Source organism: Primulina huaijiensis, chromosome 14, assembly GCF_012295235.1.
Source record: "Primulina huaijiensis isolate GDHJ02 chromosome 14, ASM1229523v2, whole genome shotgun sequence".
Lineage (NCBI taxonomy): Eukaryota > Viridiplantae > Streptophyta > Magnoliopsida > Lamiales > Gesneriaceae > Primulina > Primulina huaijiensis.
Window position 1 is genome coordinate 15,558,692 of NC_133319.1, and position 17,354 is coordinate 15,576,045.

Consider the following 17,354-nt stretch of genomic DNA (forward strand, 5'->3'; position numbering starts at 1 on the left):
GGCTGGTTGGCTCGGTCTGGGGCTTTGGCTGGGCTAGGTTAAGTCCTTAGGGTCCTAAGAGGGTGCACAAGGGTCTGGGCAGGGGCTGGTGTGGCTTGGTTGGCTCAGGTTTATGGGCTTGGGCTGGTCTGAGCTTGGTCTGGGCGTGGTCCAAGGAAGGTTAGGGTCATGAGGGGTCAAGTGGTTAAGGGCTGGTAGAGTCCTAGGCAACTAGGAAACCTAATACACCTAGGATACTAACACACGCACGCAAACATGCATTCAGGTCCAGGGTGCAGGGGCTGTAACTTGGTTCTAAGGGATGGTTAATGGGTTGGGCCTGGTCATTAGGGTCCCTAGGTGGGTTGGCTCGGGTTTGACTTGAGTGGCTCAGGCGTGGCTCGAGAAAATAAGGAGATGGCTCGGTGTGTTCGATTATGTATCAAAAACGAACATAATAAGACTAAAATTGAATCCATGGGTCCACGGGTGTGGCTCATGACTTGGAAGGGTATAATAAATCTTAAAAAGGTTATGTTTAAAATTTGGGATCAAAATAACGAGTTTTGCATTTATTCGGGATTTAATCGACGCACGAAACGTTAATTAACGTGTTAATTGAAACGCCTAGTTTTAAACTTTATAAATTATGAAAAATTATTTTTAAGCTTAAATAATTATTATAAGTCTAAGTTTTTAATTTGGGAATTTTATATTAAGGTTTGGTTTAATTCGGGATTAAAACGCATTAATACGTCACAATTAAAGATTAATTTAAAAGTCCTCGATTAAGCTAAATAAAAATATGAGAAAATTCACGAAAGCTTAAATAATTATTTGGGACATGTTGGAGTCAACGAAATTAAGAAAATGTCAAAAACGTAAAATTTTACGTCCAGGGATAAAACAGTCTTTTTACACCTAGAAATTAGTAAACGTCATGGCAGTGTCCTGAATGCTGTTTTATATTCTAATGTGATTATTTTCAATGATTATGAATGTTTATATGTTAATATGTCAATTTTAAATGTTTATGGAGTTTTAAGACGTTAATATGTTTAATTTTTTATGATTTAATATGCTAAAACGTTTATTTTAAATGTTTATGATTTAAATGTTTATTTTAAATGTTTATGATGTTAAAATGTTTATTTTAAAATTTTCATGGATGTTTATGATTTTTAATATGTTAAGTTATGATTTTTATGATTTAAATATGGGTATTTAAAAGACATGTTGCATGCTGGGTTTAAAAGAAAAACGATATTATATGCATGTTTTTATTAAGTGATGGAAATACGAAATGTTGAAGGACGTGAAGGGATTGTGACTAAATATGTTGGAAATATCGTGAAGGTTATGGTCCCAGTGGGAGTCCGACAATCGTGTTTCCGTTGATACGAATACGATGACATGATTGGAGATGTCGTGAGGGGAGAAGGCCTCAGAGGAGCCCATTTATGGGAAAAGGCCCCAGAGGGAGCCCCAACGATCGTATTTCCAATGACATGATATGTTAATATGTAAGGCCAGGGCCCAGTTGACCGGTGAGAGTTTTGCTGGTGTCCCTCGCCGCCCAGTACTGTGGTTACATGTAGATGGATCCATCGCCAAATACGTTTAAGAATACGAGTCACAATCACGATCTAAATTCAACAAACATGAACATGAATATGAATATTAATATGATGACATGAATATGTTGATATGAATATGGATACGAAAATGAATATGTTCATGTTTATATGAAATGGTTTATGCATAAGATTATGAAAATGTTTTTATTTAAAGTTTTATGCATCATGAAAATGTTTACGAAAATGTTTATGTTTTGAAGCTTATGCATCTTCATGAAAATGATATTTTAAGTACAAGTAATTTTCACTGTTGTATGTGATCTGTATATGTATTACTTGTTATCAAGGATATGACGTGTTGAGTCTTTAGACTCACTAGGTGTAATTGATGCAGGTGATTATGATGATTATGTTTATGGAGGTCTTGATTGTTGATCTGACTGGACTGAAGGTGCACATAACTCGAGGACCGACGCTAGTTTTCCGCACTAGTTATTATTTATGATTTTAAGTTATGTTAAGAATATTTTATTACTTTTATTTATTTATGAGTGGTTTTTGGAGAGGTTATAGTATAGGCTATTTCCTTTGGTTTTCAAATGGTAGTTGATTGTTTAATTTTAAAATGATGTCAAAAATATTTTATGGTTCGGCCGAATGCTATGTGATGTTTAAAAAAAAAATCCTAGCACGTTTAAGAAAACAAATAGAAGACGTTTCACTTTTGGTGCTAAGATTTCTTAGGTTGAACTGCATAAATACTAATGTAATAGATCGATGAACATTACGGGTATAGTATAAGGAAAGTAAGATACGATAAGTTTTAACCTCCATTTCTAATATTGGGAATTGTGAGAAAAGTCAGAATTCGAGGTCATAGTAAAGTAAAACTAAGACGCCATAAGTCACTTTAAGTTGTGATTCGCAAATGAGGTTTTTGATAGGCAATTTAATTAGGATTGAAGAGACGTAAGGACAGCCTAGGAATTAAATTTTTTATCAGAGTAGCGTAGCAGAAGCGTAGATTATTGAGATACTAGAATTAAGAATCTAAACTTTTGGGATTATGGAGGATAAGCGAATTTCGGGGACGAAATTCAATTTAAGGGGGATAGATTGTGACGTCCCGATGTTTTTATACATGTTGAGTCTTTAGACTCACTAGACTTGATCGATGCAGGTGAGGATGACTTCGAGGAGACGAGGGGTGGGGACCAATGAGCCAACTTGGACTGAGCAGGAGGCTAAACCCGAGCACCGCCCATATTTTTATGAATACTTTTATGAATGTAGTCTCAAATACTCTGATTTTCATGAAGTGGTTTATGATGTTTAAACGATTGTTACTTTTGGCAAACTTTGTTGTGGTTATTTTTATTGCAAATGTTTTTAGACGAGCAAGCTATTTTAATGCAAATTTGAAAGTTTATTTTGTATTTAAGAAAATTTTAATTTTTCTGCAAATTTTAAAATAGTTAAAAGTACGGTACGTTACACCTTTTGCTGAATTTTCCTTCAAAAATCATGTGAGAAGCCTTGGTTGTGTGGTGTGTGATCGTGTAGGTTATAAGTGAAAGAATTGCACTTAAATTATATGAGAATCCATTTGAATTATGTTAGTTTCGGACAGAATTACGCGTGGTATTTGTTGTTTTTGTGTCGTGCAGAAGATAAACAACTATTGGATGGTTGACGACAATTAGAGGTGTTTTTGAGCATGAAATGTTGGTGGACAAGAGCCGCAGTGCCAAAGATCAAGCGCTGAGGAAAGAAGCGCTTGGGCGCCACACTGCAAAGCCACAACATTAAGATATTCGAAGAACAAGCGCCTAGGCATTAGAGCACAAGCGCCGCGGCGTCGAGATCACCGAAGAACAAGTGCCTAGGCGTTAGAACACTAGCGCCGCAGCACCGCATCTTCGACCCGCTATTGAAACAACCCCACTCCCATGACACTAACATTTAACGGAAATAGCGTACGCAGAAGCATTTGAAGTTGAAAGGGAAAGAAAGATAAACCATTTACATCATAAACATTTTCAAAATCCTCATCAACATATCCTTTGATCACTACCAAAATTCAAGGTACTAAAAATTTTCATATTTTACCATACCAACATAACCAAGAGCCAACATAAATTGTTTTTTCATCACTCATTTACACAATACAAAACTATTAATATGTCCAATATTCCATATATCCCAACATAACAGTTTCTTAATCAAAGTTCAAAAGTTTCCCCTCCATTGCTATATGACTTCTCCCTCCTCGGACAATCCTGTTCAATCTTTCTTATCACCTGCATCGCATGACATTAACTAAAATGAGATAAAACTCAGTAAGCAGAAAGCTGTACATAGCAACTACATATACATAACTTTTGCTTGAAACGTATATGTGGCAATGACAATGGCAGTAAAGAATAAATCATAAGTTTCAAATCAATACAAATGGTATCTCATATCATGAACTAAAGGAAAGGAATGACAGTTCTGTGACCTGTGACCTGTGGCAAGTATCCTTTTGATATAACTGAGTTTGGGAGGTCGGCCGAGGTGACCTCCAGGATGACCTTCCGAACTTTTAGCGGGAGATGACCTCCCGCGGGCTCCTGAATGTTGGGCTTGACTTACTTGGGCTACCGAGAGTGGGCTGAGCCGGTCCTCAATCCTGGGGTATCACGAGTCCCCCCTCAAGTCGAGCTGACGTTGTAAATCAGAAGCTCGTTGTGGTTTGAGCTCTCGGTGGCCCATGGGCTGTCCTGAGATAGGTCGGCCAGGCACTTGGAGCTCGGCAAACACTAAATAATAACATGATGAGGTCATACTGAGAGAGGTCGGTCGGGCTCTTGGAGCTCGGCCCAACACCTGATAAGATAATGACCTGATGGGGTCCTGCTGGGTGAGGTCGGCCGGCTTTGGGAGGTCGGCCACACATCTAAATAAAATAGTAACCTGATGAGGTCACACTGAAAGAGGTTGACCAGCCTTTGGGAGCTCGGTCCAACGCTTAATAAGATAATGACCCGGTGGGGTCCCTCTAGGTGAGGTCGGCCGGGCTTTGGGAGGTCGGCCACACACCTAAATGAAATAATAACCTAATGAGCTCATCATGAGTAAGGTCGGCCTGACTCCAACACTAGATAGATAATAACCTAAGGAGGTCATCATGAGGGAGGTCGGCCGGGCTATGGGAGCTCGACCCAACACTTGATAGATAATAACCCGGAGAGGTCATCCTGAGATAGATATGCTGAGCTTTGGGAGATCGGCCCAACACTTTGATAATAACCCGAGGAGGTCATCCTGAGATAGATCGGCTGAGCTTTGGGAGCTCGGCCCAACACTATGATAATAACCCGAGGCGGTCATCCTGAGAGAGGTCATAGCTTGGCCGAACACTTTAATAGATAATAACCCGGGGAGGTCATCCTGAGATAGATCGACTGAGCTTTGGGAGATCGGCCCAACACTTTGATAATAACCTGATGAGGTCATCCTGAGAGAGGTCATAGCTCGGCCGAACACTTTGATAATAACCCGAGGAGGTCATTCTGAGAGAGATCGGCTGGGCTATGGGAGCTCGATCCAACACTTGATAGATAATAACTCGGTAAGATCATGCAGCGAGGGGGTCGGCTAGGCCATGGGAGTTCGGCCCAACACTTAACAAAATAATAACTCGGTAAGATCATGCAGCGAGGGGGGTCGGCTCGGCCATGGGAGCTCGGCACAACACTTAACAAAAATAATAATTCGGTAAGATCATGCAGCGAGGGGGGTAGGCTCGGCCATGGGAGCTCGGCACAACACTTTAACAAAATAATAACTCGGTAAGATCTTGCCGTGAGAGGTAGGCTCGGCCATGGGACCTCGGCACAACACCGTGAGAGGTCGGCTCGGCCATGGGAGCTCGGCACAACACTAACAAAATAGTAACTCGGTAAGATCATGCCGTGAGATGTAGGCTCGGCCATGGGAGCTCGGCACAACACCTTAAAAAAATAATAACTCGGTAAGATCATGCCGTGAGAGGTCGGCTCGGCCATGGGAGCTCGGCACAACACCTTAACAAAATAATAACTCGGTAAGATCGTACCGTGAGAGGTCGGCTCGGCCATGGGAGCTCGGCACAACACTAACAAAATAGTAACTCCGAAAGATCATGTCGTGAGAGGTAAGCTCGGCCATGGGAGCTCGACACAACACCTTAACAAAATAATAACTCGGTAAGATCATACCGTGAGAGGTCGGCTCGGCCATGGGAGCTAGGCACAGCACCTTAACAAAATAATAACTCGGTAAGATCATGCCATGAGAGGTCGGCTCGGCCATGGGAGCTCGGCACAACACTAACAAAATAGTAACTCGGAAAGATCATGCCGTGAGAGGTTGGCTCGGCCATGGGAGCTCGGTTCCTTGTGGGAGGTCGGCAAGGGAGATCGGCCACCATTTCCTAATTGACACCCTTTCGGGTATTTTGGGGAGGTCGGCTAAAGTGACCTCCCGGATGACCTCCAGCAGCTTTGGGCAAATGATGCGATCTCTTTGACTGAGATCGGGTGAAGACCCTTAGAAATTTGGCGTAACCAAGGTGAGGTGAGCTCTGGGCTCCTGAACTGACTTAGGGTGAAAACCCTTATAAACTTGGCGTAACTAAGATGAGGTGAGCTCTGAAGCTCCTGAACTGAGATCGGGTGAAAACCCTTAGAAACTTGGCGTAACCAAGGCGAGGTGAGCTCTGGTCTCCTGAACTGACTTAGGGTGAAAACTCTTACAAACTTGGCGTAACCAAGGTGAGGTGAGCTCGGGGCTCCTGAACTGACTTAGGGTGAAAACCCTTATAAACTTGGCGTAACCAAGGTGAGCTGAGCTCTGGGCTCCTGAACTGACTTAGGGTGAAAACCCTTACAAACTTGGCGTAACCAAGGTGTGGTGATCTCTGGGCTCCTGAACTGACTGAGGGTGAAAACCCTTCCAAACACGGCGTAACCAAGGTGAGGTGAGCTCTGGGCTCCCGAACTGACTTAGGGTGAAAACCCTTATAAACATGGCGTAACCAAGGTGAGGTGAACTCTGGGCTCTTGAACTGACTTAGGGTGAAAACCCTTATAAATATGGCGTAACCAAGGTGAGGTGAGCTCTGGGCTCCTGAACTGAGATTGGGTGAAAACCCTTATAAACTTTGCGTAACCAAGGCGAGGTGAGCTCTGGGCTCCTGAACTGACTTAGGGTGAAATCCCTTATAAACTTGGCGTAACCAAGGTGAGACGAGCTCTGGGCTCCTGAACTGACTTAGAGTGAAAACTCTTATAAACTTGGCGTAACCAAGGTGAGATGAGCTCTGAGGCTCCTGAACTGACTTAGGGTGAAAACCCTTATAAACTTGGCGTAACCAAGGTGAGATGAGCTCTGGGTTCCTGAACTGACTTAGGGTGAAAACCCTTACAAACTTTGCGTAACCAAGGTGAGGTGAACTCTGGGCTCTTGAAATGACTTAGGGTGAAAACCCTTATAAACTTTGCGTAACCAAGGCGAGGTGAGCTCTGGGCCCCTGGACTGACTTAGGGTGAAAACCCTTATAAACTTGGCGTAACCAAGATGAGGTGAGCTCTGAATCTCCTGAACTGACTTAGGGTGAAAACCCTTATAAACTTGGGTAACCAAGGTGAGATGAGCTCTGAGGCTCCTGAACTGAGACCGGGTGAAAACCCTTGTAAACTTGGCGTAACCAATATGAGGTGAGCTCTGAGGCTCCTGAACTGAGACCGGGTGAAAACCCTTGTAAACTTGGCGTAACCCAGATGAGGTGAGCTCTGAAGCTCCTAAACTGAGATCGGGTGAAAACCCTTGTACACTTGGCGTAACCAAGATGAGGTGAGCTTTGAAGCTCTTGAACTGAGATCGGGTGAAAACCCTTGTAAACTTGGCGTAACCAAGATGAGGTGAGCTCTGAAGCTCCTGAACTGAGATCGGGTTAAAACCCTTGTAAACTTGGCGTAACCAAGATGATGTGAGGTCTGACGTAATCAGAGCTCCTGAGCTGAGGTCGGGCGAAAACCCTTTATCTGCGATGTTCACTGATAAAAATGTGCAATTTTATAAGTATAGTCAAATATAACTTGACATAAAACCAAAGTATGATGTTCTTGCAATAAAGGTAATTAAAAAAAAATGAGCTTAAAACTATAACATCTAAGCATAATACTCCGGAGGTGATAAGTGTTTCATGGCCTCTTCAACTTCCTCTCCGCCAGGTCCTCTAGATAGGAGGCGCCTGAACTGAGTTTCTTTATCATCTTGAATGGCCATTCTCGTCTCGGATCCAGCTTTCCAACATCCACATCTTGAATCTTCTTCCAAACCAGGTCCCCAACTAGAAAACTCATCTAAATGACCTTTCGATTGTAGGATCTGACTATGTATCTTTTGTAAGCTTTCATCATGATGACTACGGCTTCTCTCTTTTCTTCAACTAGGTCTAGGTCTGCCGCCCGTGTCTCATCGTTTTGCTCAAAACATCACTTGGGAGGTCTCTTCACCTATATTTGCTGGAAGGACTGCTTCATTTCCATAAACCAAGCTAAGAGGTGTTTCCCCGGTGCCAATTTTCGGAGTGGTCATTTACGACCACAGCACGCTTGGGAGCTCTTCCACCCAATTTCCTTTTGCATTATCACGTCTACATCGTTGCTCAGTATTTCCCACAGACGGCGCCAATTGATAATGCCGAGATCGGTGATGCTAACTGGGAGGTTGGATCTTCGCTTGAGGAGCTCGGATCAGACTTTTGAATGATGGCTAGGAGGTCGGCTCGTCACTCGGGGAGCTCGGATTGGACCTTCGAAATCTGGAAACACAAACAAGAACGTTAGAAGGGGGCCGGAAGGTTATTCCGGCGTAGCCCCTCCGACGCTAAAGTCAGAGAATAAAAAATTGAGAGAGTAATGTGTGTGCTGAGAGAATGTGAATATATGAATCAATAAACAGTGAACGAAACATGGTATTTATAGGAGAACAATAGAATCCAGTTTTGGTAGATTTAGATCTTCAGAATCTTGTGAAAGATTTGATCATATCTGGTAGATTTGGTTTAGATTCTGCCAAGATTTAGTAAATCTTAATGGGCTTACCTTTCTGGGCTTGCTTCTCGCGGGCTATTCGGTAGTATCTAAGTAAGAGCTCTCGTCCTCATGGGAGGTCGGCCAATAACCCTCCAATCTGTGCGAAAACGTCCCCGTGGGAGGTCGGCTGGGTCCTCGTGGGAGGTCGGCTCGGGAGGTCGGCATGTTGGTTGAACCAACTCGGTATAACTGAGTTTGGGAGGTCGGCCGAGGTGACCTCCAGGATGACCTCCCGAACTTTTAGCGGGAGATGACCTTCCGCGGACTCCTGAACGTTGGGCCTGACTTACTTGGGCTACCGAGAGTGGGCTGAGCCGGTCCTCAATCCTGGGGTATCAGGTTCTTTTTTGAAAGGAGAGAAGGACGAAAAACCAAAATCTTAAATTCTAGTGTTATTGAGGTTGGATTGTGAGACGAGCAATGTTATCCAAGAGTGATGACCATCATACAATCCCATTATCTGTTTTATTAAAGCGGGAATTGGCCAATGAGAAGATTGAGAGGCCTGAAATCTCACATGGTCAAGCCAATCAGAGCAAGAAAGGCGAGGACCTGACGTTTATTAAGACAGAATGTGAACGGGTATTAGGTGATGGAGTCACCACATATTCGGTGTTTGCGGTACGTGGTTCTTCTTGTTTTACTTTATATTTAATTGGTCGATGTTACTTGAGCATTGATTGGATAATTGGTGTGAAATGTCACAATTGGTCTTATTTTTCATTTTGTTAATGTTGGCATTTACTGCAAAGCTTGTAGATACTTGGTACTCAGAAATTACGTATTTGATGGATAATGTAGGTGACAATGACACCTTTTCTATTTTCTTGAGAAAAATTTGAACAGACGGGAGTGATAATGGATGCAGTCTCTTATCTCTTCTGATAACTTTGTGAATAATCAAAGTTATGTGTGCTTATTTGGGATTTGGGTGATACATTTCTCTTATCCTTAAATGGAGACAGTTGAATTCTTTTCTTCATTTCTCGGAATAACGTTTCTTTTGTCATTGTTACGAAGGGATCCAAAATGTTATCAGGCATGCGCATCGACCCTTTACTTTCTTCGAACAGATATTATTTTTTCCACATTCTTTCGTGCAGTTATTTGATGGCCATAATGGATCTGCGGCTGCTATATATTCCAAAGAGAATCTCTTGACCAACATTTTGCATGCTATCCCTCCAGATCTTAACAGTAATGAATGGATCTCGGCATTGCCCACGGCTTTGGTTGCAGGGTTTGTGAAAACAGATAAAGATTTCCAGGAAAAAGGTACAGCTATTTCGGAACCGGCATTCATGAATGTTTGCACTGGATGCAAAATGAACCTCTTTTCTTTTGCACCTGTCATCAAGGTGCAACTTTGTTTGGGTCTATATATATTTTTTTGAACCAGTTTAGGTCTATATTGTTAAACAAGCAGTTTTAGTTATAATTATGCTTCTGAGCATTCTTTCTAAAAATTTTGAATGTAAATTCTACCCTTCACTTCTCTTCCGATCTATCATTTAAAATTTAACACAACCTTTGGTCTTTCTCTCATGCAAATGACTGCTAATTATTGGTCTGTTAATCTATCAGCGCAAACTTCGGGCACAACGGTGACCTTTGTAATAATCGAAGGATGGATTGTAACAGTTGCTTCGGTTGGTGATTCTCGCGCCATACTTGAATCCAGTGAGGGGGAAATATATTATCTGTCAGCAGATCATAGACTTGAATGCAGTGAAGAAGAGTAAGTTATTTGTTCTAGGCCATACAAGTACTCTGGAGTATATTTTCTGTAAAAATGCTTCAGTTCTTTGATTTTTTTCTTAAATAGAAGGGAAAGAATAACATCTAGTGGAGGTGAGGTCGGGAGGCTTAATACCGGAGGTGGCACAGAGGTATAATTCTTGTCGAAGTAAATTATTGTTGGTTTCACATTAACTGTGAGAGAGCACAATGATTTTATATTTGACTGTGAAACGATTCTACTCACAGTAAAATATGCATGAAATTTGACATCAATTTTAATGTCCGAAGATATTAGATTTTAATTAATGCTTAGTCAGCTAATTATCAGTTAGTATCTCAGTTAGTTGTTCACTGATTTTAGTTAGTTAGTTTACTAGCGGATGTATATATCTGTACAAAACAAGTCTTCATACTTCACTTGAGCAATAATAGAGTTTTCAGTTTCTTTCGCTCAACTCATGTCCAATACATCCAATATGGTATCAGAGCATAACTGCTCACTCGATTGAAGATCTCCGATCTCCGATCAAGTTGAGATGCTCGCCGCTCCGCATACTCCGACGATGAAGCTGAATTAATCCAACTTCACGGTTTATTTCTGCAATGGCACAAGCGATGGCTAATTTTGATGATTCCATGAATCCTTACTATATACATCACTCCGATGGCCCAGGGCTTGTTCTTGTCTCTCAACTACTGACCGGAGATAACTTTGCCTCCTGGTATCGTGCTATGATCATAGCTCTCTCTGTGAAGAACAAGCTGGGGTTTGTGGATGGATCAATCCCAAAACCTGATAATTCAGATCCGAATTTGTTGACTTCGTGGAAGCGAAATAACAACATTGTGATTTCATGGATACTCAATTCCGTCTCAAAGGATATATCAGCAAGTATCATCTTCGCAGATTCTGCTGTGGATATTTGGCAAGATCTCAAAGATCGTTTTCAGCAGAGCAATGGTCCGAGAATATTTCAACTAAGGCGTGAATTAATCAATCATCGTCAAGGTGAATCGTCTGTAAGTGTATATTTCACAAAGCTCAAGGCCATTTGGGAAGAGCTCAACAATTTCAGACCTCAATGCATTTGTGGGAACTGTTGTGAAGGAATTAAGAAACTGGAGCTGCATCATCAGATGGACTATGTGCTAGCCTTTCTGATGGGGCTTAATGAATCATTCTCCCAGGTCAGGAGCCAAGTTCTGTTGATTGATCCTTTGCCTCCAATTAACAAGGTGTTCTCTATGATCATCCAAGAAGAAAGGCAACGGCAGATTGGTACACCCACATATTCATCCGATGGCTTGACGCTTGCAGTAAAAGGAGAGCCAATCAAGGGAGAATCAACCAGGTTTTCAAACGATAACATGGGATCTGCATTCAGAGGTAAGCCTCGTTACAACGTGAGGAATTATCCGAGAGAACGTCCTTTCTGCTCCACGTGCAATATGCATGGTCATACTCTGGACACATGCTACAAGATACATGGTTATCCACCGGGGTTCAAGTCAAGACCTCCTCGGAACCATTTTCCACCTCAAACTCATCCGGTTAATTTAGCCTCAAGCCAACTAAATTCTCCTGAGGCTGCAACTGATGTATTTGACAGCAAAAGTGAGCACTTTTTTCAAGGTCTGAACAAAAATCAGTATGACCAACTCATGACCATGTTTGCCAACCATCTATCATCTACTGTGAATAAGTCTCATGATGTAGCCAACACATCGCATCCTTCAGGTACTTGCCTCTCTATATATGTGCCACATTCCTTAATGTCGTCTTCCAGTTGGATAATGGATTCTGGAGCCTCACGACATATATGCTCAAGTTCTAAAGACTTTATCTCCATGAAACCCATACGGAATTCAGTTGTCACATTACCAAACCATACACATGTTAATGTTGAGTCATGTGGCGATGTCAAGATCAATGATGATTTAATTCTTCGGGATGTTCTGTTTGTCCCGGCCTTCAAGTTCAATTTGTTTTCTGTTGGTTCGTTCATAGCGCATACTAAGATGGTTATAAGTTTTTCCCGTGACAAGTTTGTGATCCAGGATCTCAACCTCAAGAAGACGATTGGCAAGGGTAACAGAGTGGACAATCTCTACGTTCTCGAAGTGGACACACCCTCTGAACTTCCTGCAAACTTAGTCTCTGTTCAAGAATGGCATAATCGTCTAGGACATCCCTCCAACAAAATTCTGGCACGCATACAAGATCAGCTGAAATGTCAAAGGATCCCTTTGGACAATACTAATCCATGCTATATATGTCCTTTGGCTAAGCAAAAAAGGTTACCATTTGTTTCAAATCATCGTATATCTTCATCTCCTTTTGATTTGATACATTGTGACATTTGGGGACCATTTACTGTTTCTACATTACATGATCAAAGATACTTCCTCATACTTGTGGATGATTGTACACATTTTACTTGGGTATTCTTCATTCACAGCAAATCTGATGCACCACAATATGTTTCACGGTTCTATGTTATGGTAGAGACTCAATTCAATAGTAAGATCAAAGCTATTAGAACCGATAATGCTCGAGAATTGGCATTCACTGATTTAGTCCACACAAAAGGGATGATACATCAATTCTCTTGTGTACAAAGACCAGAACAAAATTCTGTGGTTGAGAGAAAACATCAGCATTTGCTGAATGTGGCCAGGTCCTTGTATTTTCAGTCACGAGTCCCTCTCAGATTTTGGGGCGAGTGTGTCTTGACAGCAACTTTTTTGATAAATAGGATTCCTTCCCCTTGGCTACAACACAAGACTCCTTATGAACTCTTGTACAAACATACTTTTGACTACTCTGCTCTCAGGGTCTTTGGATGTTTAGGTTTTGCTTCCACACTTCCTGCTCCAAGGCATAAATTCCAACCACGAGCAAGGACGTGTGTTTTTCTAGGCTATCCACCTGGAATGAAAGGGTATAAAATGTATGATATTCACAATTCTGAGGTGTTTGTTTCACGGGACGTGGTGTTCCATGAGAATATTTTTCCATTTCACTCAAGTGATACATCAGAACCTTTAGTTGATTTGTTTCCTGATGTTGTGCTACCCAAACCAGCACTTGAAGACTTTCATTCTGCTGCTAACAATACATGTATTCCAGAAAGCTTACCGACTCCTACAGTGGATGAAATCCTCATCCAATCTGATCTTCAGTCCACACAAATCCAAGCACCAACTCGAACATCTACCAGAGTTTCTCAGCCACAGTCATATCTTCGGGACTATCATTGCAATTTGCTACTGCAAAAACCACAAACAGATTGCTCGGTTCCATATCCTTTAAGCAATCATCTTTCTTATGATCTTTTAACACAGCATCATAGAGCCTTTGCTCTCAATGTCTCTGCCAAATTTGAGCCAAAGTTCTATCATGAGGCTGTTCAATACCCTCAATGGAGAAATGCTATGAGTGATGAACTATCGGCCTTAGAAGAAAATTGCACGTGGTCTATTGTACATTTACCACAGGGCAAGCATACCATTGGATGTCGTTGGGTATTCAAAGTCAAATATGCCTCCAATGGATCGGTCGATCGTTACAAAGCTCGATTAGTGGCTAAAGGCTACACTCAACAAGAGGGTGTTGATTTCTTTGAGACATTTTCACCTGTGGCTAAACTTGCAACTGTCAAAATTCTATTGGCCCTTGCTGCCATCAACAATTGGTTTTTAGTCCAGCTGGATGTCAACAACGCCTTTCTCAATGGAGACTTATTCGAAGACGTTTATATGGATTTGCCTTTAGGTTATTCCAAGATACCAAGTTCAAGGGCTCGTTCTGATCGTTTAGTGTGTAAGCTCAATAAGTCCTTATACGGCCTCAAACAAGCTTCTCGGCAGTGGTATTCCAAATTTTCTCATTCGCTTCTTAGTTTTGGTTTCACTCAATCAAAATCAGACTACACCTTGTTTACTAAAGGAACAGATTCATCCTTTATTGCGTTGTTGGTGTATGTTGATGATATCATCATCGTTGGCCCATCTCGGCCTACCATTGACTCCCTCAAAAACTTCCTCCACAGTCATTTTAAATTGAAGGATTTGGGGTCCTTGAAGTACTTTCTAGGGATGGAAATTGCTCGTTCAAAGGACTGGATTTCCCTTTGTCAACGTCAATATGCGTTACAACTCTTGGAGGATACTGGATTTCTTGCTGGAAAGCCAACTACCACTCCCATGGATCCAACTATTCATTTATCAGCTGATCAAGGAGAGTTGCTCCCAGACTCCTCTATGTATAGACGTCTCATTGGTCGCCTCCTGTACCTCACCATTTCACGTCCTGACATCACATATGCTGTCCACAAGCTGAGTCAATTCGTTGCTCAACCGCGTTCCGCCCATTTGACAGCAGTTCATCATCTTCTTCGATATCTTAAATCATCACCTGGCCAAGGCATTTTCTTTTCAGCTACTTCATCACTTCAACTTAAAGCATTTTCAGATGCTGATTGGGCGTCATGTCCGGATACTCGTCGTTCTGTCACAGGCTTCTGCATCTTTCTTGGCAATTCACTTATATCTTGGAAAGCCAAGAAACAAACCACCACTTCTCGATCTTCTGCCGAAGCAGAATATCGAGCGCTCGCGGGAACTACGAGTGAACTTGTCTGGATCTTGCAGCTGTTAAAAGACCTCCATGTTGCTGTGCCTTCTCCAGCTGTCATCTTCTGTGACAATCATGCTGCCATTCACATTGCAAACAATCCGATTTTTCATGAACGCACTAAACACATCGAGATAGATTGTCACTTTGTTCGGGAAAAGATAGTTGCTGGGGTCATCAAGCTTCTTCCCATCCGGTCACACCTACAACTCGCCGATATGTTTACAAAACCACTCCCCTTCTCATCCTTATCGAATCTCATGTCCAAGATGGCTATTCATGACATATACCGTCCATCTTGAGGGGGCGTATTAGCTTTTAATTAATGCTTAGTCAGCTAATTATCAGTTAGTATCTCAGTTAGTTGTTCACTGATTTTAGTTAGTTAGTTTACTAGCGGATGTATATATCTGTACAAAACAAGTCTTCATACTTCACTTGAGCAATAATAGAGTTTTCAGTTTCTCTCGCTCAACTCATGTCCAATACATCCAATAGAAGACTGCTGTTTGTCATGGTTCTGCAGAGAATTATGCTGTGAATAGCTTGACAAAGTTACATTGTTGGTTATGGTGTGAATGCGACTCATATAGATGCTTTAACTTGAAATTATTATGTTGCTTTTGTTGGAAGTTTAGTCGTTTTCCGAGGGCCAATTTTAGTTCTTTCACTTGCTTGCCTCTTCTATTCATGTTACATGCATCTATAAATTTCACAGGATTGGGAATTCAGTGTGAAATTGAATGTAATATCATTCATTTGTCACATAAATTCATGAACACTTGTTCCATTATTGTTGAATGGTTTATAGAATATGGATTGGGAATTCAATGTGATTACAAGGTAATGTAATTCATTTTGCACATAAATCCATGAACATTTGTTTCATTATGCTAGTGTGCACCTCGCACCTTTAATTATTATATCTGACTTTTCTTTTTAATTTATACATAGTTTTTTGAATTTTAATAGTAGATTTCTTATCTGTGCGTTGGTTCATTGTAGATTGGTCCGTTAAGATGTTGGCCTGGTGGATTGTGTCTTTCACGATCTATTGGAGATATGGATGTTGGAGAATTCATAGTTCCAGTTCCTTATGTAAAGCAAGTGAATGTTCGTTTTGAAGGAAAATGTTGTTTTTTCAGAATTGAAACTTAAAACGTTTTCAGTAACTGTTCAGGGGAAGAAAAAAATGTAAAAATTATAGTTTTCAAAAGACTTTCTATTTGTAAATAGTAGAATTGTTGAAAAAAGGCAATGTAAGATCATTCAAATTCTAACAACAAAGTTGTTTGAGATTGGTTATTTGGTTACCGTTGATTAAATGTAATGAATATCTAAATTTTCTCCATGACTATGAGCTTTTCGGTGGAAGTGATCAAAAGTTATGTACATCTGGTCTGCCTCATATCAATACTCATTTCTTGTCTTGGATATATGCCTTCATTAGACACAATCTATGGACCGAGTAAAGTAAGAATAGTTGTTGAAATCGAAGATTATTTATGAAAAGAAAAATAAAATTATTATTTCCTTGGCTAATCTTATTTATGGGAGACTTCTCTAAAGCAAGGTCATGAGATTTTTATTTTCATCTTTTCCTGAAAATTTAAGTAGGTATGGAGCCATGATCCACATAGTTTACAATTGTGAATGAAAACAGTTTTATGTAAAACGACAACAATCACTATATTTGCAGCTATCGACAACTGGAGGCAGACTTATTATCTCTAAGTGATGGTGTTTGGGACGCATTATCTGCAGAAACAGCTTTTTGAGTGTTGTCGAGGAATGCCACCAGATGCTGTAGAGGAATTATTTGAGGAAGGCTCAGCTTCACTTTCAGAAAGGTATCTATGTACTGTTTAAGCTCTTTCTATTCTATACACCAGGAGAATCAACATTATCCGAACTAAGAAACTTACTTCAGATTCATTGGGAACACATAGAAACCACTTTGAGCTCGTCTGTTGTAAGATAAAAACACCGGGTGTGTGTCCATATCTTCGGAAAAAACTATACCCGTTATCACCTACCGGGATTTCAATGGTTTCAGTTTTTCTGGATTACAGGTTGGACTCGAAGTACCCGATCTGCAATATGTTCAAGTTATTCATGTGCGCAGTTTGCCAAGTGGAAATAAAACCTGGAGACGGTATATCCATACATGCAGGAACATCTGACCCTAGAAAATTACGGCCTTGGGATGGTCCCTTCCTTTGCTTGACCTGTCAAGAGAAGAAAGAAACCATGGAAGGGAAAAGATCTTCTGGAGGTATGCCTTCTCGTAGTTCTCGA

The 17,354-nt window shown here is 41.1% G+C and overlaps 1 long non-coding RNA gene and 1 pseudogene across 1 annotated transcript; both read left to right on the top strand.

Moving 5' to 3' along the window:
- Positions 1–4,700: 4,700 nt before the first annotated feature.
- Positions 4,701–5,703, top strand: LOC140957797 (uncharacterized). Its single transcript, XR_012171692.1, has 3 exons — positions 4,701–4,789; positions 5,105–5,409; positions 5,450–5,703. It is a non-coding gene; the product is annotated as an uncharacterized lncRNA (long non-coding RNA).
- A 3,320-nt stretch (positions 5,704–9,023) lies between these two features.
- LOC140958021 (probable protein phosphatase 2C 12) lies at positions 9,024–17,354 on the top strand (annotated as a pseudogene).